The 18866-nt window shown below is 48.1% G+C and overlaps 1 protein-coding gene across 1 annotated transcript in view; it reads left to right on the top strand.

Annotated features, from left to right (window-relative positions):
- Nucleotides 1-571: 571 nt before the first annotated feature.
- The window catches only part of RFFL (ring finger and FYVE like domain containing E3 ubiquitin protein ligase), a 373130-nt gene continuing 354835 nt past the window's right edge, over nucleotides 572-18866 (top strand). The window contains exon 1 of the mRNA XM_068268602.1: nucleotides 572-594. The gene's annotated coding sequence lies outside the window, so the exon portion shown is untranslated. The remainder of the gene's footprint in view (nucleotides 595-18866) is intronic.

Raw genomic sequence — 18866 nt, 5'->3', positions numbered from 1 at the left:
TTATTATTATTGATTTATAAAGTGCCAACATAGTCCGTGGCACTGTACAAAGTAAGAAACAAACATGGGGTACATAATACAGACAAGGACGTACACTAATATACAAGATGCATAATTAGTGACAAAATACAAAACCAATACAGAATACAAAATACAGAATTGGTAATGACAGTGATAAAAGTAACATGATGAATAAAATGTATAATGATTTCCAAGACACAAAAGGGAGGAGTGATATGCCTCCTGTTCACAACAAAATGAAAGCGTTGCTACCAGCTCATTTGAAAGTTCTCTGCTGGAGTTTGGGCAAGGATTGAAATTATTAGCTCAGGTGAATGTTGGCAAGCAATGTACATCAGTCCTGTTATGCTTGTAAGACAATCGTGCACTTAATGTCCCCTTGCAGGATTCACTTGTCTCCACCATCACAATGAGCACAAAGAATCCAAGATGGCCACTCTTCCATACGCAACTCCACGTGGACACCAGCAATTCCAATACTCCGCCACATTAGAATGCTAGCCAGACAACATGCATGAAATCACGTAGCTTCATGTCAACATGTTTCCCCCGCCCTCAAGGTTACATCAGGGGGTAAGTCTTCTCTTGCTTAGCTCTCTCTATTTATAGTCATGACTAAAGTAAACCAAGCCATCTAGTGGCTATTCATTTGTATTGCTATCATCACAATAATTGCTTGTTAAAGAGAACCCGAGATGGGTTTGAAGAATATTATCTGCATACAGAGACTGGATCTGCCTATACAGCCCAGCCTCTGTTGCTATCCCAAACCCCCCTAAGGTCCCCCTGCACTCTGCAATCCCTCATAAATCACAGCCACGCTGCTGACAAACAGCTTGTCAGAGCTGGCTGTGTTTATCTCTGTAGTGTCAGTCTGCTGCTCTCCCCGCCTCCTGCAGAACTCCAGTCCCCGCCTGCATCCCTTCCCTCCCTGCTGATTGGAGGGAAGGGACAGGGACCGGAGCTATGCAGGAGGCGGGGGAACAGCTTAGACTAACACTACAGATGTAAACACAGCCTCACAGCACGGCTGTGATTTATGAGGGATTGCAGAGTGCAGGGGGACCTTAGTGGGGTTTGGGATAGCAACAGAGGCTGGGCTGTATAGGCAGATCCAGCCTCTGTATGCAGATAACATTCTTTAAACACACCTCGGGTTCTCTTTAAAGTGGAAACATCTTGTGCTCAAATTGCAAGCTGCATCAGCATTTCAGATTAGCTGAAAACAGACCATATTTCAAGACTAGGGATGATCAATGATATGTACATTTTTCTGAGTTGATGCAAATTTATGTAAATTTGTTTGCAAATATATGAAGTTTGAAAATGGACCAATCAATTTAAACCTGGGCTTAAATTGATTGGTCCATTTTCAAACTGCATATATTTGCATAAAATTTGCATTTATTCAGAAGTATTAGCATATCATTGATCATCCCTATTCAAGACATTGTTCAAAGTTGTTGCATATGCACATTATTATTATCCATCTTATCCTTACTCCATGGGCTTGATTCACAAATCCGTTATAACTGTTATCACTGTCGCGCTAGCGGTTTTTTGAGCGCTATAAGGCGCGTAATGGTTTTGGCACGCAAATGCAGATTTTTACGTGAAAACTCGCGTTTGCAAAAACATTACGCACGTTATAGCGCACGCAAAACGCTAGCACGACCGTGATAGGAGTTATCACGGCTTTGTGAATCAAGCCCCATATGTGAGAAGGTAATTATAGTATTTTTATAATCCTGTATGCGGTTGGCCTATGGATAATTATGAAAGCAGTGATTTATCAATGCTAATAACCTATGCATGATAATAAGGTTTTCTGAATGAGTTGCTGAAAATGAAAAAAAAAAGATATATGTTGTTCTCCCCAGAGATTTTTTTCCAGCTGGGTGGCATGAAAAAGTAGCTGGGTAGGGCGAAATGAGAATGCAAGGCCAGTGCTTCTATGTGCAGAATAGGAGGAGGTGAGCCGATGACAGCCGGGTGCTCACCAAAACTAGCCGGGTGAAGCACAAGGCTAAAAGAGCCTGGGGAGAACAATATATGTATGTATATATATATATATATATGTGTATATATATATATATATATATATATATATATATATATAGGCTCCTTGCACACTGTCACACCGTGTTACAAAACAGCCCCACAGCATGATGCTCCCACTGCCATGTTTAACTGTGGGAATTTTGTTGCTAGGGTTGAAAGCCTCTACTTTTCTTCACCAAACATAAGTAAGGCCAGAAACCCACTAGGAGCGATTTTCTAAGGGCTTTTCAATTTGAAAACTCTTGCTAATGTAATGCTATGGGTGTGATCCCACTTCAGCTATGTGATTTTAAAAAATCCCACATAGCATTGCATTAGCAAGAGCCTTTTCAAATCACAAGCGATTAGAAATCGCTCCTAGTGGGTTTCTGGCCTAATATCTATGTGCCCAAACAGTTCCAGTTCAGTCTCATCAGACCAAACCATAGACTTCCAAAACTATTTTTTACCTTTCAAATGTTCACAGGCAAACCCGAGTCGGGCTGTGATGTGCCGATCTTTGAAGAGGTATTCTTCTGGGACGATGGCCCTGAAGCCCACCACCAGTGGCGTAGCTAAGGAGCTGTGGGCCCCGATGCAAGTTTTACATGGGGCCCCCCAAGCACTCTATACATAACAATTGATACGGCATGCCAAAACCTGCCAATGGCAACTACAGTGTCAGAGGTGCAAGAAGAGGCTGGGAAACAGTTTGTTAGTGATTACCACTGTTCACAGCATCTATAGAAGTGATTATTATGAGCACAGGACCAATAGAGAGGTAATACTGTAGTTGAGGGAGGGCCCTTCGGGGCCCCTCTGACCCAAGGGCCCCGATGCGGTCGCTACCTCTGCACCCCCTATTGCTACGCCCCTGCCCACCACGATGAAGAGCCATCACAACTGTGTTCCCTGACACACCAACTTCAGAAGAGGCCAGGTCAGCAAAAATCAGTTTGGCAGATGTCCGGGCACCTTGCTGACATCTCTGCCTATTTTCCTCTCCAAAGTTCTAGACATCTTGTGCTTACGGCTAGAGATGGCCCAAACCTCCGATTTTCGGTTCGCGAACTTCCGCTAAAGTTCGGTTCACGCAAACTTTCGCGAACCGCAATAGACTTCAATCGGGAGGCGAACTTGAAAAACTAGAAAAAATTATGCTGGCCACAAAAGTGATCGAAAAGAGGTTTCAAGGGGTCTAACACCTGAAGGGGGACATGGCGGAGTGGAATACATGCCAAAAGTCCGGGGGTAAAATCTGGATTTGATGCAAAGCAGCGTTTTAAGGGCAGAAATCACATTGAATGCTAAATTGCAGGCCTAACGTGCTTTCACATATCTTGCATGTGTATACATCACTCAGGGAGTATAATCCCCTTCCTCTCGTCTTGTTTTCCAGGGATTTGTAGAATGTCAAAAGCCAGCTTACATACATTGGCCGGTGTAACGATTGCGGTAACGATCTCCACGGTCAGCGCACAGCGTGTACGCTGACTCTGAGGAGATCTCCACAAGCGTTCAGACAGAGGAGCCCAGTAATGGAATACACCTGGGGAGGAACAAATCCAGCCAGCAGGTGGAGCTGTGGGGCACAGCAAGACTAATCCCCTGAACCATCCACAGATGACAGACAGAAATTGCACAAAGCGAATGCAGCGATGAGCAATATAATAACGGAACAGAAACTGATCTACCACAGATCAGATGAATGTCTGTCAAACTGACAGCAGACTTTGAGGAAACAGACATTCATTCACAGAGCATCCATACATGCCAGACAGAAATTGCTCAATGCGAATGCAGCAATGAGCAATACAAACAGTACAGAACATAACTGTGATAGAACGCGGAAAAGCCGCCGCGTGTACTGGCGGCAAGGCGGCTGATTCCGCGTCCAGCGCGGCGGTTTGTCCGCAGCAGCGTGCGTCTGGTGTGGCTGGGTCTGTTAGTTCACACAGGTTGAGGAATACGCGCGCGTGCGCTGAGAGGCAGAACCTTTATGACAAACGAGGAGGGATCAGCTGACCAGGTTGGTCAGCTGCTGACCTCAAAGCAAGTGGCTATTGGTTGATCGCTGATGGGTGGCGCCGGTGAGCGCTGCTCTATATATAGTCACTGCTGGTCAGTCTCAGGTTGTCTGCCGTTGCGAACACTTACGTGGAAGCACTCAGACCTTAGTCAGATCCTACAGTGTGTTAGAACCAGGAGGACCTGGGAATTCACACTGAGCCAGATTACTTCTGTGTATTATTGTATTATACTTCAGACTAGTTCCAGGGTGTCGAGACCACGGACCTCACACCCAAGATAAGGAACTCTGTGTTATCATTCTGTTATACTTCAGACTAGTTCCAGGATGTCGAGACCACGGACCTCACACCCAAGATTAGGGACTCTGTGTTATCATTGTGTTATACTTCAGACTAGTTCCAGGGTGTCAAGACCACGGACCTCACACCCAAGATTAGGAACTCTGTGTCATCATTCTGTTATACTTCAGACTAGTTCCAGGGTGTCGAGACCACGGACCTCACACCCAAGATTAGGGACTCTGTGTTATCATTGTGTCATTCTCCAGACTAGTTCCAGGGTGTCGAGACCACGGACCTCACACCCAAGTCTAGGGATGCTCTGTACCATCATATTATACTCCAGACTAGTTCCAGGGTGTAGAGACCACGGACCTCACACCCAAGACTAGGCATAGTTTTGATATCTGTTATGACCTATTGCATCCCTGACTATCCCTCTGCTTTCTGATTCGGTACCTACGTATATCTGATTACCTGTTGCCAAACCCTGCCTGCCTTTGGATACCGAATCAGCATTCTGTCTCTGTACCTTGTCTGTCTGTATGTTGCCGACCTGGCTTGCCCGACCTTGAGAGCTATCTCTCTCCTTAAGAGATAGTCTCCAGACCTGCTAGTGACATCCACCTTTCAGGTGTCACTCACTCACAGGTCCTTCCTACTTTCAGCCTGGGACTCCACCCCTTTGGAGGCCTCAGGCTGCTGGAAGGTTTTTGCACTTCCCAAAAGGCGGTATCGCCTATACTGCCAAAGACCACCTGCTCCTCGGGTGGTCTTACTCAAAGTCATTATTGTTGCACCAAACACTCACACTATAAATGGTGTCCAGAGGTTAGTTATACTTGGATTATCGGTGATTCTGCAGATCATCAATAATCAGGTATAATCTGTATTGGTGATACTGCAGATCACCAATAATCAGATTCTCTCTGTGTGCTGACACCGATCGTTACAGAACGGCAGACCAAAACCAAATGGACGCACTTACCAGCCGTCTTGATGCACTCACCACCTCGGTGGAAAATTTCATCCAAGTGCTGGACAGTCATCAGACCCAGATAAATGCTTTGTCTGGGTATGCACAAGTCCTACAGACGGCTGTGAATATAGTGCGATCTCCTCCAGGTACAGACTTACGTATGCCTGTGTCCGAAAAGTTTTCTGGTCACAGATCTGACTTTCAGAATTTTAGAAATCGAACTGTTATCGTACTTTGAGTTGAGACCTAATTCGTCGGGAACCGTGGCACAGAGAATTACGTTCATTAAGACTCTGCTGTCAGGGGATTCCCATACCTGGACATATAGTCTCCAGACAGGGAATGAGGCCCTAGCACCGGTTGAGGAATTTTTCAAAGCTATGGCTATAATTTTGTGAGGATCCGCATGGCTGCCTGCGCAGGCAGGCAGCCTTTTGACCACTGTTCAGGTCTGCATTCTGCAGGTCTCTGGAAGAGAGACCTTTTGTCAGTTTTTCAGCTTGCTGCTGCTGAAGAATTTGCATACGTTTGTCATGCAAATTGCCTAGCCACATCCCTTGTAGGCTTGCTCTATATATACCATGTGATATCACAGACCTTCGCTGGTCATAAGAGTTAGTTCCTGTGTAACACTCGCCTGGAGTGTCAGCCTTGCTCTTTGTTTAAAGATTAGCCTAGAGTAATTCCTGGGATTGCACTAGGCAGGTTTCCCTAGTGCAGTTAGGATTGCTTATCTGTTTTGTTTGTCTGTTGTGATTGTCCTGTTCCAGCGGTGGTCGACAGGAAATCGTTCTGTGTACTGGGTGCTAACCTGAACAGCGGTTGTTACTGGTAGCCCCTTCTGATCTGTCTTACCTGGATCGCACTCGCCTAGCGCTAGTGCTGTGGATCCTTCTGTCCTGTTTTCCTGGATCGCACCAGCCTCTTGCGCTAGTGCTGTGGATCCTTCTGGTCTGCTACTCTGTACTTGGATCGCACTAGCATCTTGCGCTAGCGCTGTGGATCCTTCTGTTCTGTCTTCCTGGATCGCACTAGCCACTTTCGCTAGCGCTGTGGATCCTTCTGTTCTGTCTTCCTGGATCGCACTAGCCACTTTCGGTAGTGCTGTGGATCCTATCTCTCGAATGTTCCTGTTTTCGTGTGTCTGTCTTGTCTGCTACGAACGCTTGCTGGAGGATCGGTGAGGTAACCGTTAAGCAAGCGCTCGCGTCCTCTGTTTCATGTTTGTCTGTCGGTGGTTAGTTAGGCGTGCTTGTCTCTATTGTGCTTATCACGTGGAGACCGCGCATAAACGCGTGCACTGTTGCGAATGAGTGCGGTGTTCGCGTTTAGCTAGCGTTTGTTATTTTCCGTATCTCCTCATTGTATGATTTGCTGTGCCTTTGCTACTCTCGTGCTCTGCCTTGCTGTAGCCTTGTGTCACGTCTGGCGATCGCACCTCCCGCGATCGCGTTCCTACTTCATATCTGCTGTGGTGTGTGCACCGTCGCGGGTTGGCGACTAGTTTGGTGCACACACATACAATCTGTCTCTGTGCTCATTCTCTTTCGCAATCACTTCTCTTGCGATTGCGTTCTTACTTGGTTTCTTCTGTTGTGTGTCCACCGTCGCAGGTGGCGGCTAGATTGGTGGACAAACATACATTCCTCATCTGTGCTTATTCGGTCTTGTGTCGCTGTTAGCAATCGCCATCTCTGGCGATTGCCTTCCCGCTTTGTCTTCCTGGTTGTGTGTTCATCGTCGCAGGGTGGCGACTAGTTTGGTGAACACACATACCCTCTGTCACTTTGATCTCTCCCTTTCAGGGCTATCTTGCCCTGCGTTTCTGCCCTTCGTACAATTCCTGTCTGGCGCATGTGGCAGGGCAGGGGAGCCGTTCCTCTGAACTCCACAGCTCCCCCTGTCGACAGGAATTTCCCTCTACAGGTGCATTGCACCTTTTGCTGGGTTCCCGCAAATTATACGCTTGTGGAGTATTTCCGCAGTGTCAGCGCACGTCTTGTGCGCTGATCACGGAGAGAATTCCACAATCGTTACAAATTTATGATGATCCGGACATCGCCTCTACCGCTGAGCGGAAGCTCAAGACTTTGCGGCAGGGCAGGGATCCGGTTGAAGTTAACGCAGCTGAGTTCAGAAAATGGGCAGTTTCAGCTAGGTGGGGGTCATTTGCACTTCTGGACTGTTTCTTGTCAGGGTTGTCGGACGCAGTATCTGATCTAATGCTGGGTCATCCTGAGCTGAAGTCTATTGATGAGGCCATTTCATTAGCAGTCAGGGTGGATCGTCGTCTACGTTACCAGAAACAGACTCGAGGTTGGAACAATGTGAGATACGTTTCCTACGCCTCTCCTCCACCCGTTTCACCCCCATTGGAACCAATGCAGATTGGTCGGTCGAAATTGTCCCGGGTGGAGCAGAATCGCAGAAAAACAGAACAGCTCTGTTTACACTGTGCAGAGGAGGGTCACAGAGTACAGAATTGTCCCAAGAAGTCGGGAAACGCTGCCGCCTAGGTGTAGTCGGAGGTAATACCCTAGGCGCGCAGTCTTTACCTCTAGACCAGAGGTCCCCAACCACCGGGGCGCGTCCCACTGCCGGTCCGTTGGCAGTTTCCAGCTGGGCCGCGGCGGGTCTGTCATCTTGCCCCTCCCCCCGCGGCCGCCGCTTCTGTTACTTTATGAGCGGGCGGCCGATTCCGGATTCCCCCAGGCGCCGCTCTCCTTCATGCACATGCAGTACTATCTCCTCCTATAACAGCAGCGCGTCTTGCGTCTGCTGTAAGGAGGGAAGGAGGCGGGGCAGCGGTTCCCATGGTAGCGGCGATGCATATCGCCGCTACAGGAAGCCGCTGCCCCGCCTCCTTCCCTCCTTACAGCAGACGCAAGACGCGCTGCTGTTATAGGAGGAGATAGTACTGCATGAAGGAGAGCGGCGCCTGGGGGGATCCGGAAGCGGCCGCCCGCTCATAAGGTAACAGAAGCGGCGGCCACGGGGGCACCACCTACGCATACTGGGCACTATACTAGCTATAGCTGGGCACTATACTAGCCATGCTGGGCACTATACTAGCCATGCTGGGCACTATACTAGCCATGCTGGGCACTATACTAGCCATGCTGGGGCACTATACTAGCCATGCTGGGCACTATACTAGCCATGCTGGGGCACTATACTAGCCATGCTGGGGCACTATACTAGCTATGCTGGGGCACTATACTAGCCATGCTGGGGCACTATACTAGCCATGCTGGGCACTATACTAGCCATGCTGGGCACTAAACTAACCATGCTGGGCTTTATACTAGCCATGCTGGGCACTATACTAGCCATGCTGGGGCACTATTCTAGCCATGCTGGGGCACTATACTAGCCATGCTGGGGCACTATACTAGCCATGCTGGGCACTTTACTAGCTATACTGGGGTAACTATACTAGCCTAGCCATGCTGGGCACTTTACTACCCATACTGGACACTATATTAGCTATACTGGGCGCTATACTAGGGCACTACTTACCCATACTGGGACTATACTAGCTATACTGGTCACAATACTAGCTATACTGGGGCACTATACTAGCTACACTGGGGTAACTATACTAGCCATACTGGGGCAACTAAACTCCCTATACTGAGGCCTTCCTAGATTCTGTCTCAGCAGTCAATTTTATGGATCATGAATTTGCTAAGAAATTGGGGAATCCTATTTCTCCTTTGAATCAACAGATTCTGGTCACTGCAGTGGACAACTCTCCTCTGCAGAGTAACTACCCTCTGTCTCAGACCCCAGAGTTAAGGGTTACGGTGGGGGTGTTACACAAAGATAGTCTACAGTTTCTGGTTTTACGAATGACAACTTCCACAATCATTCTTGGCATGCCATGGTTACAACTTCACTCTCCTCAGATCAATTGGGCTTCAGGTCAGCTAACGAGCTGGTCTACCCATTGTCATCATCATTGTTTAGCGAAGGTAACCTTGGGTAACACCAAGATTCAGGTGGAGGGTTTGCAAAAGCCAGTATTCAGAATTTGCGGACGTGTTTAGTCCCAAATCAGCAGATAAGCTTCCTCCTCACCGTCCTTTTGATTGTCCCATCGATCTCAGGTCTGGTTGTATGCCCCCTAGAGGTCATCTCTATAATCTGTCTGGGCCAGAGAAATTGGCTATGCAAGAATACATCGGAGAAAATTAAGCTAAAGGTTTTATTCGTCCCTCTCGGTCACCAGCAGGGGCAGGATTCTTTTTCGTGAAAAAGAAGGATGGAGGCCTCCGTCCATGCATCGATTATCGGGGCTTAAATCAGATTACAGTAAAAAATCGTTATCCTTTGCCTTTAATTGACGATTTGTTTACCCAGGTCACCAATGCTAAGATTTTCTCGAAGCTGGATTTGAGGGGTGCATACAACCTTGTGCGTATCAGGGACGGTGATGAATGGAAGACGGCCTTTAACACACCCGACGGGCATTACGAGTACCTAGTGATGCCCTTCGGGTTGTGTAACGCCCCGGCCGTCTTCCAAGAGCTGATTAACGAGGTGTTCAGAGAGGTGTTGGGCAAATTCGTCTTGATATACTTAGACGATATACTGATTTTTTCTTCCAACCTCTCAGAACACAGGAAACATGTTGGGTTTGTGCTACGGAAGTTGAGACAATATGCTGTATGATAAACTGGAAAAATGCATTTTCGAAGTGACTTCTGTCGCCTTTCTGGGGTACATAATCTCGACCTCTGGCCTCTCTATGGACCCTGGAAAGGTTTCTGCTGTCCTGGAGTGGCCTCAGCCTGTAGGACTGAAGGCACTCCAGAGATTCCTGGGGTTCGCCAACTACTACAGGAGGTTCATAAAGGGGTACTCTACGGTGATCTCGCCTCTCACCAGTCTCACCAAGAAAGGGGCAGACACTCACCACTGGTCCCCAGAGGCCCATGCTGCTTTCTCCACTCTGAAGAAATTGTTCTCTTCTGCACCCATATTGAGACATGTAGACGTCACCTTTCCCTTTATCGTGGAGGTTAATGCCTCAGAGGTAGGGGTAGGGGCTGTGCTGTCTCAGAGTTCTGGATTGCAGGGGAAACTTCACCCCTGTGCCTATTTTTCCCGTAGATTTTCACCGCAGAGAAAAACTACGATATAGGCAACCGGGAACTTCTAGCCATCAAGTTAGCCTTTGAAGAATGGCGACATTGGCTAGAAGGGGCAGAACACACCATTACAGTTTACACTGACCACAAAAATTTAGAGTACATTGAGGGCGCTAAGAGACTTAGCCCCCGGCAGGCCCGGTGGTCGTTATTTTTTTCAAGATTCAGATTTGTAATCACGTATACCCCTGGAAGTAAGAACATTAAGGCTGATGCCTTATCCAGGTGTTTTGAGCCCGAGACAGCACAGCCCTCAGCCCCTGAGACTATTATACCTCAAAAGGTGGTCCTGGCGGCCACTGAAACCTGGAAAGACTGGACTGTCACTCTGAGTCCATTTCAACAGGATGTTCCAGAGGGGAAGCCTGAGGGGGTTCTGTTTGTACAATTGCCTTTTCGCCTACAACTGTTGCAACTGTTTCATTCTCACAAGAATGCTGGGAATCCTGGGTCCACCAGAACTCAGGATCTACTTGCTAGATGTGCTTGGTGGCCGTCATTGGCAACAGATTGTAAGGAGTTTGTGAGAGAGTGTGCAGTGTGTGCTAGAAGCAAACCCTCCTGTCAGGCACCTGTTGGAACATTGCAGCCTTTACCAGTTCTGAGTAAACCTTGGACCCATTTGTCCATGGATTTTGTGGGCGAACTCCCCAGTTCTGAGGGCATGACGGTCATTTGGGTGGTAGTCGATCGATTCAGTAAGATGGCTCATTTTGTCCCTCTGAAAGGACTCCCCTCGGCTCAAGAATTGGCTGATCTCTTCATCCAGCACATTTTCCGGCTGCATGGCATTCCGGAAAATATAGTGTCAGATCGGGGAGTCCAATTTGTATCTAAATTTTGGAGGGCATTTTGACATCAGTTAGACATGGATCTTTCATTTTCATCAGGCTACCACCCACAGACCAATGGCCAGACCGAAAGAGTCAATCAGTCCTTGGAACAGTTTCTAAGATGTTATGTTGCAGATGCACAAACCGACTGGGTAAAATTTTTGCCGTTTGCAGAATTTGCACACAACAATCTGAACAGTTCCTCTTCAGGATTTTCCCCATTTCAGGTGGTGACGGGAAGGTCGCCTAAGTTTACCCCATTGCCAGTGGCTTCTACTCCGTTTCCAGCCCTGGAGAATTGGCAGAGGTCCTTAACTACTTTGGCCTCCTGGACGTAGTAGCTACGCCCAGGAGGCCATGTGCGCTGCCGCGCACTCCCGGCCCGCGGTTCGCTAGCCAGGCAATCAGTGAATCGGGCTATGGTGCCCGATCACTGATTGCTCTCCCCCCCGAGAAAAACCGTCAGCTTCGCACAGAAGCTGAGGTTTTTCTGTTCCTATTTCCCCCGACGTCACTCTAAGCGTCCGTGTTATGCTTAGAGTGACGTCATTGTAAGCAAACTCATGGCTGCCATCTTGTGGCCAAAAAGCTAACTGCATTAAAATGCCAAAAAAATATTTAAAAATAGACCAATATGTACAAAAAAAATTGATTTGCACTCCACCCTCCCAAAAATACCCACATAAAATGTTTAATAATAAAAAAAAAAACATTACAATTAGAAAAAACAAAAAACACATAAATATTTACCTAAGGGTCTAAACTTTTTAAATATCTATGTAAACATGAAATATTTCTATTTCTTTTTTTTTATTATAAGCTTGTAAATAGTGATGGATGCAAAACGGAAAAAATGCACTTTTATTTCCAAGTAAAATATTTTCGCCATACATTGTGATAGGGACATCATTTAAACGGTGTAATAACCGGGAGAAATGGGCACATACAATACGTGAGTTTTAATTGTGGAGGCATGTATTATTTTAAAACTATAATGGCCGAAAACTGAGAAATAATGCATTTTTTCAGTTTTTTCCTTATTCTTCCTGTTAAAATGCATTTACAGTAAAGTGGCTCTTAGCAAAATGTACCCCCCAAAGAAAGCCTAATTGGTGGCGGAAAAAATGAGACATAGATCAGTTCATTGTGATAAGTAGTGATAAAGTTATAGGCTAATGAATGGGAGGTGAACATTGCTCGGATGCATAAAGTGAAAACGACTGAAGGCTGAAGTGGTAAAAGCAAATTTGGGGAACAGTTAAAAGAAATTTGGGGAGGGCTTTTCAGAACCAGAAGACACAGACTGAAAAAGATTCTGGACTCATGGCTTGTGCAGAACTCTGTGCAGTATCTGGTTCACTGGAAGGGATATGGCATAGAGGAGAGAACTTGGGTGCCAGACTGTCGTATGCACGCAGAGGAATTGAAGAAAGAATTCCATGCCTTGCACCCTGGAAAGCCTGGTGGGAAGTGTCCAGAGTCCACTCCTCAGGGGGGGTACTGTGATAGAACGCGGAAAAGCCGCCGCGTGTACTGGCGGTAAGGCAACTGATTCCGCATCCAGCGCGGCGGTTTGTCCGCAGCAGCGTGCGTCTGGTGTGGCTGGGTCTGTTAGTTCACACAGGTTGAGGAATATGCGCGCGCACGCTGAGAGGCAGAACCTTTATGACAAACGAGGAGGGATCAGCTGACCAGGTTGGTCAGCTGACCTCAAAGCAAGTGGCTATTGGTTGATCGCTGATGGGTGGCGCCGGTGAGCGCTGCTCTATATATAGTCACTGCTGGTCAGTCTCAGGTTGTCTGCCGTTGCGAACACTTACGTGGAAGCACTCAGACCTTAGTCAGATCCTACAGTGTGTTAGAACCAGGAGGACCTGGGAATTCACACTGAGCCAGATTACTTCTGTGTATTATTGTATTATACTTCAGACTAGTTCCAGGGTGTCGAGACCACGGACCTCACACCCAAGATTAGGGACTCTGTGTTATCATTGTGTTATACTTCAGACTAGTTCCAGGGTGTCGAGACCACGGACCTCACACCCAAGATTAGGAACTCTGTGTCATCATTCTGTTATACTTCAGACTAGTTCCAGGGTGTCGAGACCACGGACCTCACACCCAAGATTAGGGACTCTGTGTTATCATTGTGTCATTCTCCAGACTAGTTCCAGGGTGTCGAGACCACGGACCTCACACCCAAGTCTAGGGATGCTCTGTACCATCATATTATACTCCAGACTAGTTCCAGGGTGTAGAGACCACGGACCTCACACCCAAGACTAGGCATAGTTTTGATATCTGTTATGACCTATTGCATCCCTGACTATCCCTCTGCTTTCTGATTTGGTACCTACGTATATCTGATTACCTGTTGCCAAACCCTGCCTGCCTTTGGATACCGAATCAGCATTCTGTCTCTGTACCTTGTCTGTCTGTGTGTTGCCGACCTGGCTTGCCCGACCTTGAGAGCTATCTCTCTCCTTAAGAGATAGTCTCCAGACCTGCTAGTGACATCCACCTTTCAGGTGTCACTCACTCACAGGTCCTTCCTACTTTCAGCCTGGGACTCCACCCCTTTGGAGGCCTCAGGCTGCTGGAAGGTTTTTGCACTTCCCAAAAGGCGGTATCGCCTATACTGCCAAAGACCACCTGCTCCTCGGGTGGTCTTACTCAAAGTCATTATTGTTGCACCAAACACTCACACTATAAATGGTGTCCAGAGGTTAGTTATACTTGGATTATCGGTGATTCTGCAGATCATCAATAATCAGGTATAATCTGTATTGGTGATACTGCAGATCACCAATAATCAGATTCTCTCTGTGTGCTGACACCGATCGTTACAGAACGGCAGACCAAAACCAAATGGACGCACTTACCAGCCGTCTTGATGCACTCACCACCTCGGTGGAAAATTTCATCCAAGTGCTGGACAGTCATCAGACCCAGATAAATGCTTTGTCTGGGTATGCACAAGTCCTACAGACGGCTGTGAATATAGTGCGATCTCCTCCAGGTACAGACTTACGTATGCCTGTGTCCGAAAAGTTTTCTGGTCACAGATCTGACTTTCAGAATTTTAGAAATCGAACTGTTATCGTACTTTGAGTTGAGACCTAATTCGTCGGGAACCGTGGCAAAGAGAATTACGTTCATTAAGACTCTGCTGTCAGGGGATTCCCATACCTGGACATATAGTCTCCAGACAGGGAATGAGGCCCTAGCACCGGTTGAGGAATTTTTCAAAGCTATGGCTATAATTTTGTGAGGATCCGCATGGCTGCCTGCGCAGGCAGGCAGCCTTTTGACCACTGTTCAGGTCTGCATTCTGCAGGTCTCTGGAAGAGAGACCTTTTGTCAGTTTTTCAGCTTGCTGCTGCTGAAGAATTTGCATACGTTTGTCATGCAAATTGCCTAGCCACATCCCTTGTAGGCTTGCTCTATATATACCATGTGATATCACAGACCTTCGCTGGTCATAAGAGTTAGTTCCTGTGTAACACTCGCCTGGAGTGTCAGCCTTGCTCTTTGTTTAAAGATTAGCCTAGAGTAATTCCTGGGATTGCACTAGGCAGGTTTCCCTAGTGCAGTTAGGATTGCTTATCTGTTTTGTTTGTCTGTTGTGATTGTCCTGTTCCAGCGGTGGTCGACAGGAAATCGTTCTGTGTACTGGGTGCTAACCTGAACAGCGGTTGTTACTGGTAGCCCCTTCTGATCTGTCTTACCTGGATCGCACTCGCCTAGCGCTAGTGCTGTGGATCCTTCTGTCCTGTTTTCCTGGATCGCACCAGCCTCTTGCGCTAGTGCTGTGGATCCTTCTGGTCTGCTACTCTGTACTTGGATCGCACTAGCATCTTGCGCTAGCGCTGTGGATCCTTCTGTTCTGTCTTCCTAGATCGCACTAGCCACTTTCGCTAGCGCTGTGGATCCTTCTGTTCTGTCTTCCTGGATCGCACTAGCCACTTTCGGTAGTGCTGTGGATCCTATCTCTCGAATGTTCCTGTTTTCGTGTGTCTGTCTTGTCTGCTACGAACGCTTGCTGGAGGATCGGTGAGGTAACCGTTAAGCAAGCGCTCGCGTCCTCTGTTTCATGTTTGTCTGTCGGTGGTTAGTTAGGCGTGCTTGTCTCTATTGTGCTTATCACGTGGAGACCGCGCATAAACGCGTGCACTGTTGCGAATGAGTGCGGTGTTCGCGTTTAGCTAGCGTTTGTTATTTTCCGTATCTCCTCATTGTATGATTTGCTGTGCCTTTGCTACTCTCGTGCTCTGCCTTGCTGTAGCCTTGTGTCACGTCTGGCGATCGCACCTCCCGCGATCGCGTTCCTACTTCATATCTGCTGTGGTGTGTGCACCGTCGCGGGTTGGCGACTAGTTTGGTGCACACACATACAATCTGTCTCTGTGCTCATTCTCTTTCGCAATCACTTCTCTTGCGATTGCGTTCTCACTTGGTTTCTTCTGTTGTGTGTCCACCGTCGCAGGTGGCGGCTAGATTGGTGGACAAACATACATTCCTCATCTGTGCTTATTCGGTCTTGTGTCGCTGTTAGCAATCGCCATCTCTGGCGATTGCCTTCCCGCTTTGTCTTCCTGGTTGTGTGTTCATCGTCGCAGGGTGGCGACTAGTTTGGTGAACACACATACCCTCTGTCACTTTGATCTCTCCCTTTCAGGGCTATCTTGCCCTGCGTTTCTGCCCTTCGTACAATTCCTGTCTGGCGCATGTGGCAGGGCAGGGGAGCCGTTCCTCTGAACTCCACAGCTCCCCCTGTCGACAGGAATTTCCCTCTACAGGTGCATTGCACCTTTTGCTGGGTTCCCGCAAATTATACGCTTGTGGAGTATTTCCGCAGTGTCAGCGCACGTCTTGTGCGCTGATCACGGAGAGAATTCCACAATCGTTACAAATTTATGATGATCCGGACATCGCCTCTACCGCTGAGCGGAAGCTCAAGACTTTGCGGCAGGGCAGGGATCCGGTTGAAGTTAACGCAGCTGAGTTCAGAAAATGGGCAGTTTCAGCTAGGTGGGGGTCATTTGCACTTCTGGACTGTTTCTTGTCAGGGTTGTCGGACGCAGTATCTGATCTAATGCTGGGTCATCCTGAGCTGAAGTCTATTGATGAGGCCATTTCATTAGCAGTCAGGGTGGATCGTCGTCTACGTTACCAGAAACAGACTCGAGGTTGGAACAATGTGAGATACGTTTCCTACGCCTCTCCTCCACCCGTTTCACCCCCATCGGAACCAATGCAGATTGGTCGGTCGAAATTGTCTCGGGTGGAGCAGAATCGCAGAAAAACAGAACAGCTCTGTTTACACTGTGCAGAGGAGGGTCACAGAGTACAGAATTGTCCCAAGAAGTCGGGAAACGCTGCCGCCTAGGTGTAGTCGGAGGTAATACCCTAGGCGCGCAGTCTTTACCTCTAGACCAGAGGTCCCCAACCACCGGGGCGCGTCCCACTGCCGGTCCGTTGGCAGTTTCCAGCTGGGCCGCGGCGGGTCTGTCATCTTGCCCCTCCCCCCGCGGCCGCCGCTTCTGTTACTTTATGAGCGGGCGGCCGCTTCCGGATTCCCCCAGGCGCCGCTCTCCTTCATGCACATGCAGTACTATCTCCTCCTATAACAGCAGCGCGTCTTGCGTCTGCTGTAAGGAGGGAAGGAGGCGGGGCAGCGGTTCCCATGGTAGCGGCGATGCATATCGCCGCTACAGGAAGCCGCTGCCCCGCCTCCTTCCCTCCTTACAGCAGACGCAAGACGCGCTGCTGTTATAGGAGGAGATAGTACTGCATGAAGGAGAGCGGCGCCTGGGGGGATCCGGAAGCGGCCGCCCGCTCATAAGGTAACAGAAGCGGCGGCCACGGGGGCACCACCTACGCATACTGGGCACTATACTAGCTATAGCTGGGCACTATACTAGCCATGCTGGGCACTATACTAGCCATGCTGGGCACTATACTAGCCATGCTGGGCACTATACTAGCCATGCTGGGGCACTATACTAGCCATGCTGGGCACTATACTAGCCATGCTGGGGCACTATACTAGCCATGCTGGGGCACTATACTAGCTATGCTGGGGCACTATACTAGCCATGCTGGGGCACTATACTAGCCATGCTGGGCACTATACTAGCCATGCTGGGGCACTATTCTAGCCATGCTGGGGCACTATACTAGCCATGCTGGGGCACTATACTAGCCATGCTGGGCACTTTACTAGCTATACTGGGGTAACTATACTAGCCTAGCCATGCTGGGCACTTTACTACCTATACTGGACACTATATTAGCTATACTGGGCGCTATACTAGGGCACTACTTACCCATACTGGGACTATACTAGCTATACTGGTCACAATACTAGCTATACTGGGGCACTATACTAGCTACACTGGGGTAACTATACTAGCCATACTGGGGCAACTAAACTCCCTATACTGAGGCCTTCCTAGATTCTGGCTCAGCAGTCAATTTGATGGATCATGAATTTGCTAAGAAATTGGGGAATCCTATTTCTCCTTTGAATCAACAGATTCTGGTCACTGCAGTGGACAACTCTCCTCTGCAGAGTAACTACCCTCTGTCTCAGACCCCAGAGTTAAGGGTTACGGTGGGGGTGTTACACAAAGATAGTCTACAGTTTCTGGTTTTACGAATGACAACTTCCACAATCATTCTTGGCATGCCATGGTTACAACTTCACTCTCCTCAGATCAATTGGGCTTCAGGTCAGCTAACGAGCTGGTCTACCCATTGTCATCATCATTGTTTAGCGAAGGTAACCTTGGGTAACACCAAGATTCAGGTGGAGGGTTTGCAAAAGCCAGTATTCAGAATTTGCAGACGTGTTTAGTCCCAAATCAGCAGATAAGCTTCCTCCTCACCGTCCTTTTGATTGTCCCATCGATCTCAGGTCTGGTTGTATGCCCCCTAGAGGTCATCTCTATAATCTGTCTGGGCCAGAGAAATTGGCTATGCAAGAATACATCGGAGAAAATTAAGCTAAAGGTTTTATTCGTCCCTCTCGGTCACCAGCAGGGGCAGGATTCTTTTTCGTGAAAAAGAAGGATGGAGGCCTCCGTCCATGCATCGATTATCGGGGCTTAAATCAGATTACAGTAAAAAATCGTTATCCTTTGCCTTTAATTGACGATTTGTTTACCCAGGTCACCAATGCTAAGATTTTCTCGAAGCTGGATTTGAGGGGTGCATACAACCTTGTGCGTATCAGGGACGGTGATGAATGGAAGACGGCCTTTAACACACCCGACGGGCATTACGAGTACCTAGTGATGCCCTTCGGGTTGTGTAACGCCCCGGCCGTCTTCCAAGAGCTGATTAACGAGGTGTTCAGAGAGGTGTTGGGCAAATTCGTCTTGATATACTTAGACGATATACTGATTTTTTCTTCCAACCTCTCAGAACACAGGAAACATGTTGGGTTTGTGCTACGGAAGTTGAGACAATATGCTGTATGATAAACTGGAAAAATGCATTTTCGAAGTGACTTCTGTCGCCTTTCTGG

This window comes from Hyperolius riggenbachi, chromosome 2 (genome assembly GCF_040937935.1).
Source record: "Hyperolius riggenbachi isolate aHypRig1 chromosome 2, aHypRig1.pri, whole genome shotgun sequence".
In the NCBI taxonomy this organism is placed as follows: Eukaryota; Metazoa; Chordata; class Amphibia; order Anura; family Hyperoliidae; genus Hyperolius; species Hyperolius riggenbachi.
Note: the sequence above shows the minus strand (reverse complement) of the source record. Positions and strands in the feature narration are given on the sequence as shown.